This window comes from Gracilinanus agilis, chromosome 4 (assembly GCF_016433145.1).
Source record: "Gracilinanus agilis isolate LMUSP501 chromosome 4, AgileGrace, whole genome shotgun sequence".
In the NCBI taxonomy this organism is placed as follows: Eukaryota; Metazoa; Chordata; class Mammalia; order Didelphimorphia; family Didelphidae; genus Gracilinanus; species Gracilinanus agilis.
Genome location: NC_058133.1, coordinates 468,870,251 through 468,880,581, shown reverse-complemented (window position 1 = coordinate 468,880,581; position 10,331 = coordinate 468,870,251).

The window sequence follows — 10,331 nt, the reverse complement described above, 5'->3', positions numbered from 1 at the left end:
TATTCATCATATATGATATTCTATTTCTTCCCTCTGTGACTTCTCACTGGCTGTTCTCCAGGGTTGGAATGTTCTCCCTCCTCACCTCTGCCTCCTGGCATTTTCAGTTTCCCTGAAACTCAGTTCAAATTGTATCTTCTGCAGGAAGTCTTTCTAGCTCTCCTCACACTGTTAGTGCCTTTCCTCCAACATTACCTTCTGTCTATTCTTTATACTTCTTGCATGGGATGTGCAGGGAAGACTAGTACCTCTGGAGTGTTGGCTTGCTGAACCCTTTTCAGGACTACTCATCCACCTTTCACCCAACTCTCACCTATGACTCCAAGAAACTATAGTATGCACAGCAGCCACATCCTTGTAAAACTGTCTCGATAGATGGGCTAAACCAGTGTATAGTTAGAAATATCTTGAATCCCTAAAACTACATTACCCAAAATTCCTTTCTGTATTACCTGGAATGCTTTTCCCTTTGTCCATGTTTGTATAAGTTCTGAAGCTCCACTTCTCTCTTCCTCTTTTGCTCTCATGAGCGGGCTGGGTTAGATAGCTGTCTTACTTTAGTTATTATTAATAAACCTTTTAAAATATAATACCTAGTTATTGGACATTAATTTTAATCTCCACACCAGTTTGAAGTTAATCAATAGGTTAACCCATTGGTGAGTTTGGAGTTCTCAAGCATATGAAGATTTCCCCAGGTAGAATGGGCAGATGAGAACAATTTGTTCCAGTAGCCATGAAGGTAACTGAAGTAGTTATGGTGGAGTGATTTGAGACTGGTCAGACACTGAAGAAACCAGGGTCATCCACTGAATCCCAGACCATGGCTTGTCATCCTAAGTCTTACTACTGGACTTCTGATTCTGGAAGAAAGAATGAGGCTAATGACTGGGCAACTCTGCCTGACAAATCTAATCAATACACAAGATAAGACATCACCCTGTGATGTTATTGGTCCTTTTTGAAAGAAAGGAAAAACAACGATATATCTTATATGTATATAGTTTGTGGTATCCCACATTAGAATGTAAGCTTCTCATGGACAGAGAGTATGGTTTTTTTAGAGCTTAGGGCACTCATGGTACATAGTCAATGCATAACAAATGCTTGTTGGCTGACTGATTTGTCTCTACTAACATAGTTAATCAATGGTATAGGTGAGATTTAAACCTAGGTCTTTCCTAAATCCAAATCTAATACTCTGTCCCAAATATCATTCTGCCTCATATGAATCAAATTGACTTTGTTTTATATACTGCCTCACACAAAGCCGGATAATCTCCTTAAAGCAAAGCACCTCAATCAGAGTTCCTAGGAGTCGCTAGCAATTTCTATTCCCCAGTAAAAGGTCCTTTAAATCCCTCTTGGATGTGACTTGCCAGTACCCACTAGAGTTTCAAAAAGAAAGACCATGACTTTAATCCCTGTGAAAACAATTCACAACCACCACCTGCCCATTCCATTCCCTGGGATGTCCCTGGCCAATCAGCTCTTCCGACCTTGGCTCTGGACATTGCTGTCCCAGACGCTGGCTTTTAGCACCCCTTAGAACAGATCTAATTCTGGCTTTGATCTTGGATTTCTAAACCCCCTCTGAGTTAACCTGTTCCCATCTGTATTGGCTTCACTTGCTTCCTGTCATTGCCCCGTCTTCCCTTTCGGTGTCTTCAAACAAGTGTGGACTTGGCTTCATCCCTTTGGATTACGCCCCTACACTCTGCTTGGTTTACCGGAACTGGATTTAGATCTGAACTCCTTTCCAGAGTGGAGAAAGGTCTCTGGCATCCTCCATCCTGACAGCTGCATGTTACACCCAGAAATTGGCTGTTCCACACCTGTCTCTGCCTCTCAGCTGCCATTTGAAGAAATTCAGTGCACTCTTATTAATGCCTAATGAATGTAAGGCACTATGGGAAACAGGATAGGTACACACACACACACACACACACACACACACACACACACACACACACACAAAATAATCCCTGTCCGCAAAGGGTTTCTAGTCTTCTGGAACTGCTTTACCCAGTACTAAACAGGGAACATAGGTTGATCTGTATTCTGGTATATCAGGAAGGAAACTCCCCAGCCCTGGAGAAGCACACTTTGCCTTGTCTTCCTTTCCACTGAACACTAGTGAGATCAAATAAGATAATGTATGCAAAGCCCTTTGTAAACCTTAAAGCCTAGATGCTAATTTCTCCTTAAAAAACAAAACAAAACAAAAAAATAGACTTTTAGAGAGGCAGCATAGTATGGAGGATTGAAAGATTTGCTTGTTGTTATTCTCTTTGTATCTATACTCATTCTATATACATACATATTCCTGAAACATACAGATGATGTCTCAAAAGTCTAGGTGCCTTTTGAAGCTATAAAAACTTATGCTATATATCCTTGTTGTCTCTCCTGCTGTCATGAAAGCTTCTCATTAGTTGAGATCATTTCATTCATTGTATTTCATCCTTACCACCTAGCATGAAGTAGGCATTTAAAAATACTTGATTGATTGATTAGAGTCAGAAAAACCTGGTTTCAAGTTCTCTTTCTGAGTAGACTGGTTAGGTGACCCTAGATGAATCACTGAAATTCTCACTCCTTTAGGTAATGCTTTAGGACTAGAAGTCAAATCAAATCTACAAATATGAAGAACCTACTATGTAACAGGCAGAGGCAGCAAGGTGGCACCATGGTACATAGAATACTGGGCTTACAGTCAGGAAGACTCATCTTCTGGCCTCAGACACTAGCTGTTTGGCTCTGGACAAGTCACCTTTTGCCTCAGTTTCCTCATCTGTAAAATGATTTAGAGAAGGAAATGGCAAACCATTCCAGTATCTTTCTCAGGAAAACCCCAAATGGGGTCATGAAAGATTGAACACAACTGAAAAACAACATAACAACATGTGCTCATGTATTAAACACTGGGGGTACAAAGTAAAGTAAAAACAGAGTTTCTGCCCTCAAGGAGCTCCCAGTCTAATGAAGGAGACAACATGCAGATCAGATGGTTTAGTACAAATGGTATACATGGCATTGTATAAATTGGAGATCATCTCAAAGGGAAGGCACTAACTAGCATTAAAGGGGATTACAAGTTGCTGAGCTCTTGTGACTATTATGATTTGATTATAATGACTTCACCTTACATGATAAGCAAAATGATTTCAGGAAAAGTGGAAAAGATCTGCATGAACTGATGCAGAGCAAAATAACAGAACCGGGAGGACATTTGTATACAGTAACAGCAGTATGATGATCAGCTGTGAAAACTTGACTACTCTCAGCAATGCAACCATCTGGAACAATTCTGAAGGACTTATGATGGGGAATGTCTCGAGATCTCTTTATCATCTCTGATAATCTAATAAGGACAGTTTAGTTGATAAGGAAATAAGGGACACTGAACATCTTTTAGCTCATGCTTCCAGCTCTGGCTCCAGGAGCATGGAGTTTATTATATATATTTCAAGACTCATTTCACACAAAAGAACCACCCCCACCGAAACTGTGCAGATGCGCAGAAGTTATAAATTATGTCATATCAAAACACAAAAAGTCTCATTGGCTTCAGAACAGACCAAGGCCAAGGCTGAATTTTGACTGGGTTCTTATCAGAAAGCCAAGTCGGGGAATGTTTTTCTCAGGGTTGCATTGCCCCTGCTAAGGTTTTGGCCTTGACTATACCAGGCAGCTGCATTCCTGGCCAAAGGGAAACTGTGTTAACCCTCCTCCTGCTGGATTACTGAGAGCCCAAAGCTTTTTCGATAAGACTATATTGCTTTTTAAAGAAAGGTATGAATTATGAAAGGAATCAAAAGAGGAATCTCAGATTTTTATCTTAGATATCCCATTCCAGTCTCGAACCTGATAGGGAAAAAAGTCAATACATGGCTCTGCCAGTCTGTATTGATCTTTTGATGGGGTCCAGATAAAAATATCTACTTGAGATTCTAATTTCTCTTAATAGCTTCTGACATAATCCCCCTTTTCTTCAAATTAACATGATTTTTTACACAGGAAAACTTTGAATAATGAAACAAGTTATAAATTGGTTATAATCATCAGTTATAACTGGATCTGATAGTATTTATAGATCAAATTATTTGTTTACAGCTCTCTACAGGAATGCTATCCACCTCCAAAGAAAGAACTCTTTGAATCAGAAAGCTATGGATTCAAAGCATACTATCTTTCACATTAGTGTATTTCCGGATTTATTCTGGGGTAAGAGTGTATGCTCTTACAATAGTGACCAGTAAGGAAGTGTGTTTTGATTGATTTCACACTCCTTGTCAGCATACTTATTGGGGATGTAGGACATACATTGGCTACAGAGGAAAGTAGACCTGAAGGGACTATTTTGTCACTGACTCAATTCAGTATCACATATCACTTGTGTGTATTTTCCAGTGCCAGAGATCCTAGCCAGATCCATAATTAGGGCTACATAGTTAGAGAGTACCCACAACACTATCCATGGGTGCTCTTCCTTCCTTGATAATCCAACTTGCATCAATAGCAATGTCTTTTACCAGTAGATAGGTTTCTTCCCCTTTGACAGAAGAGAAACCATGGGATATCATCTACTTTTCCCCTCTAGCACTCATACCCATCTATCTTCCCTACCTTCCAATCTTGGTCCCAGTTCTAGTATCCACCAGTCCTTCAGTAGACCAGAAAATCTGAGTTGTGCCCCAAACACTTTCTCAACCTCTTAGCTGTTCTCTAGGTAGGCCTACTCCCTTCCATACCCATTGCCCTCTCCCTACTACTGCCACTCCACATACATAGACCGTTAGCTTTGGCTGTGATCTTGACTGATTTGAAATAAATATGACATTCTCTCCCTTTAAGGAGTTTGTAATCTCTCTGGAGAGACAGAATTTATGCACATGGAACAATTAGGAAGCAATATAAGAAAGTCGTAGTTGATTTCATGGCCCTCTGGATGGGGTTTATTTTGGCTCTAAAAAGGTAGAAATCATGTTGCACTAGAGTTAAAGAAAGGAGATGAGACTTGTGGGTTTTATCTTGAGGTATGAGTAGGATATATTTAAATAGAGAAGAGAGTGTTTAGCTAATTTAATGCATCAGCTAAACGAATGTAAGGCATATGTGAGTATCTTCTCATCTACATAAAGACAGTATATGGATATAATATGAATTTGAGTGATTGTGAAATATGAAAATGATTCTACCTTCTGTGCCAAATGTAGGCATGGGAAAAGACTGAAGTAAGAGTCTGAATTATTAGCACGTTCAAAGGGAGGGTATGACCACCCCTGTGCTGTGTTTCTAGCAGGAAATTGCTTAAAATAAATTGCTTGGCAAGTTTCTGAGTCATCTGCAGTTTGTATTAAAGAGGTAAATGAGTCTCTCTCCTTTAGCTCCTTATATACACATCCTCCTGAGTTCAAATCTAGCTTTAGACTCCTACTAGGTGTGAGACCCTAGGAAAGTCACTTAACCCTGTGTGCCTCAGTTTCTTCATCTATAAAATGAGCTGGAGAAGGAAATGGCAAATCATTCCAGTATCTTTGCCAAGAAAACTTCAAATGGGGTCATAAAGAGCCGAACACAACTGAAATGAAAGAATGAAATTTAAATAGCACTTTTAACAGTGCAAAATACTATATATATGTTATGCATATATAACATGTATAATATATATTATATAGCTAAACAGCCTTGTGTAATAGGTGTTATTATTATCTCAATTTTACAGATGAGGCAACTGAGGCTGAGAGGAGGCAATTGACTTTCTTAGGGTCACCCAGCTAGTAAGTGTCTAAATTCTTAGCTGAACTTAGGTTCTCCACCCAGCTGCCACCTTTTTAAGGCTAGTGTTGAAAAATATAACTCCATCTCCTCAGTGTCTGGCTCAGAGAAGGTACTTCATAAATGCTAGCTGAATGAATAGACAGAAATTCTTTTGGCTAGACATAAATGCTCCTACAGAGCTGGGAATTTCCCTCAATGACTATGTCATTGCTAGTATTATGACATAAAATATTCCCATCCTTTTTGAGAAGAGTCATGTGTTAGCTAATATGGAAATGTTTTACACGACTTCACATGTATAATTGATACCGCATTGCTTGCCTTTACAAGGGGGTGGGGGAAGAGCAGGAGGCGGGGAGAGAACTTGGAGTTCAAAATTGCAAAAAATGAATTTTACAATTTTTACAGCAACTGGGAAATGCTTAATGAAATAAAATCTATTAAAAAATTAAAAGAACCATAAAAAGTCACATATATATTTTATTGTTTAGTCCACCACAATGCTCAGTTGATGGAAAACAAAAGATCCCAAGACTAGAACTAGTTGAGAAAGAAAGCTCAGCCAGACCTTAATGTCCTCCCTGCCAGATTGCGCCCTTATAAATGAAACTTGGGTTTTTGTGGGCTACACATGTCCAATGTACATTAAGTACCTATGCGTGAGTTAGGAACTCTGGTACCTATATTTGGGAGAAACCTAGATGTGAGGTATGCCGGAAGCTTCATTTTGGCTATTTCCATAGAGAAAAGCTCTGGGACGAGGGCAACAAAGTTAAAGAGAGAAACCGACCCGTTGAGATCAGGATACCTGGATTGAACCCCATCTATTTGAGTTCTGATTCATTGTTGGGGAATGGAGAAGGGTAGGAGAAGGCTGGGAACTACATGAAAAATAAAAGGGGAGAAAAGACATACTCAATCTAAAACAAGAGATCATGAACTGAATGGGGACAGGGGAGAACAAACAGGAGGAGAAAAGGCTGGGGCGATGCAGGGGACAGGAGAGAGAGAAATTACATCGAATACCCAGCCTTTTAAGGAAACACCTCATATCACCTCTGGCATCAATGGAAGGATGCTTTTGGCCACTGAGAATGCTGAGATGGAGACAGTGCATGGGTATAGCCCCTTGGCTGAGCACCCAGAAGAGAGAAGAGATGTGGCCCGCTCCATCTGCTGGCCTGGCCTAAGGAGAGAAGTGCTTGTGGGAGTTTTCTATATTTCTGTCTAATGCTACCAGTCTAGTCTGGTCATGTTTAAAAAAGCCCATCCAAGGTGACCTTCCTGCTTGCTGCTGTATCTAAATTCTGCTCTTTCTCCTTTACCTCCTGCCTCATCCAGGATAGGGCTATCATACCTGTAAGCTGTGTCCCACATAACATCTGGTTAGATGAAGATGATTCCTGGGTATGTGTTCACAAAGGTTACATGAGACTGAGAGAGATATCGCTCCATCTTTGAATGGATAATTGTCTACCCGCTCATGCCAGGGTCCTATTGTCAAGGATGCCTCTTGATCACCGTGTAATACAAAGGCATCATCCTGTATCCTGTCCTGAAGACCTCCAGCTACTTACTGGAGATGCTGATGCCAAGGAAGACAACAGCTAGTGAGACACCCCAAAGCCAAACTCTCCCACAATGAGGTCTCACCTGACTTTCTATCTCTTTTTCTAATCAATACACTTAAGACCAGTGATTCCCAAAGTGGGTGCCACCGCCCCCTGGTGGGTGCTGCAGTGATCCAGGGAGTGGTGATGGCCACAGGTGCATTTATCTTTCCTATTAATTGCTCTTAACATTAAAAAAATTAATTTCCAGGAGGCTAAGTAATGTTTTTTTTTTCTGGAAAGGGGGTGGCACACCAAAAAAGTTTGGGAACCACTGCTCAAGACTATGGATACACCATGAGAGTCAGTTTAAGGAACATCCCCTCAGCATCTTGGGCTGCCTTTGCTAACACATACCTACAAGCAGCTTCAGAGGAAAAGAGAGACGAGTCCCTTCCTCGGTGTACTGGAGGCAGGTGTTGCCTCTCGGTTCCCATAGCTCACAGTCTCCTTGATTGTGATAACAAATTCAGTCACTCTGCCTATAAAATGCTTCCCCACCCCACCCCCTTTCCTCAGGTCTATTGTTCTGGCCAGAACTGACATTTCCAGACATCTTAATAATCAGCAGGGCTGTGAGGAGGTGTGGCACATTACCATATTGCTGGCATTGAAATGGATAAGTATGTAGGCATCTAACAGAATAAATGAAGGCTCTGAGAGCAAGTTTGATAGGAGATGGGGAAGAAGAAGGAGGAAGGCCGGGAAAGGGGCACGACTGATGTAGGGAAGAAGATACAGGAGGCAAACCAGAGGTCATCAGAAGCCAAACTTCATCTGTCTCTAAATGTTGTCAGGGACCTGCTATGGTCAAGCTTATAGCCTGGGCTAGCCACAAAGCATGGCCAATTCCCAGAATGTCGGAGACCTTAAAATACCTGGTGCCTTTGTTCTTGACTCCCTCTTCTCCTTATACCTCCTCCAATGGAATCTGTCTAAAAGATTAACTTCAATGTGACCAGCCTACCTCCTTTCCTAGCAGAGGCCATCCCCACCAATCCAAGAAACCGCTGGATGAAGGGAGTTTGGGCAGAAGGAGCTTCATTAAATTTCATCACTTTTGAGTAGGAGATAGGAGAAAAGTAGGTGTGACTTGATTTATGTGTGGGGGTGGGGAGGGAGAGAGATGAAAAATACATGTATAAAGAATAGGATTCTAGGTATTCTCAGGCTTCTAGCCAGGCTCTTTTCCAAACTCTGATCCCCCCCTCCCAAATAATCAGCAAATCCCTTATCAACTTGTCTTCTTCAAGTGCCATTCTGGGTTCTTGATGATGGTAAGTGAGGTGATGCACACATCTTTGCACCTTTACTCCCAGGGGCAGGGAGCATGTTTAAATAGAGCTATTGAGAAATTCTTTGGAATAATATTAAGCCTCCAGCTGCAAGGCTTGGACCCAGTTTCTTCATCTGTAAAATTAGGGGGACGTGCTGGAAGAGGTGACATCCTTTTAAGCATACTGATTCCCTGAATCTATATGTTGTAAGATTACATGATCAGTCGGTCAACAAGCATTTATTAAGCACCTGCTGTATGCCAGACACTATTCTAAGCACTGAAGATATGAAGAAAGGAAAAAAAAAAGATTTTCCTTCAAAGAGCTTACAATGTAATGGAGGAGACAACATGAGGGGAAAATACATACATATGAGATAGATACATACATGCATACATACATAGATGGATGGAGGGATGGGCAGACACAAACAGACAAGACAGATAGATAGGTAGGTAGGTAGATAGATAGGTAGGTAGGTAGAGAGAGAGACAGCAAGAGAGAGAGAGAGAGAGACAGAGACAGAGAAAGGCAGAGCCAGAGAGCCAGAAAGATGAATAGATAGATAGATAGATAGATAGATAGATAGATAGATAGACAGACAGACAGAAAAATAGATAGGCAGATAGATAGATAGATAGATAGATAGATAGATAGATAGATAGATAGATTAATAGATAGGTAGATAGATAAACAGAAACATAGATGTTAAATTGAAGATAATCTCAGAGAAGTCTGAGGGTTAAGTCTATTGAAAGGTCTTAGAATTAGAAGGGACCTTAGAAGTCACTGAGTTCAACCTATTATTTTTATAGATTAGGAAACCAAAGGATAGAAAGATTAAAAGATTTGCCCAGGATCTCATAGCTAGTCTGAGGTAGGATTCAAACTTAGCTCTTCCTGACTCCAAATCCAGTGCTCTATTTCCTACACCATAAGGCTTTGTTTTTCACATGTCTCTGGCCACTCTGTCTGGCACAGTCAAACAGGCTCTTAGATTTGACAATTACTTGGTGTCAGGAACTCTGCTAACACTCTGGAAAACATTACTACAAGTGATATAATTCAGAGAAACCATAGACCTCACAGGCATGCCGATCCCTTTGCTAGAGTTGGTTTGAGCAGGCTCATGTGGGTGAGCGATGTGCGGCTTTGGTTTCAGACCATCTTTCAGCTCCTTTCACCACACCTTTCTGTTAAGGGCCTATTGCATCACGTAGACTCTTCATTTTACATGTATGGGCAGATTCAGAAACACAAAAACCTGATGGTCAAATGCTCTCTAGTCATGAAGGCTTCAGCCTTTATTTCTCAGAGCAAAAAGGAAACAAGGAAACATCAGATGCTTAACTTGTTGGTCCAATTTGTGTCCTTTTTCATTGTAAGTCTTTAAGAAACATGGGATAACCGCTTTGGGGGCATATTGTATTTATTTAGTTGCATTCCATTTAATTCAATGTATATCTATTAAGAACTTAGTAGGTTCAAGGTACTGAATTAGATGCTTGTGTTAAAAAAGTAAAAAAAGAAAGAAAGGAAGGCAGGAAGGAAGGAAGGAAGGAAGGAAGAAAGAAAGAAAGAAAGAAAGAAAGAAAGAAAGAAAGAAAGAGAGGGAGGAAGGAAGGAAGGAAGGAAGGGAGGAAGGAAGGAGAGGGAGGGA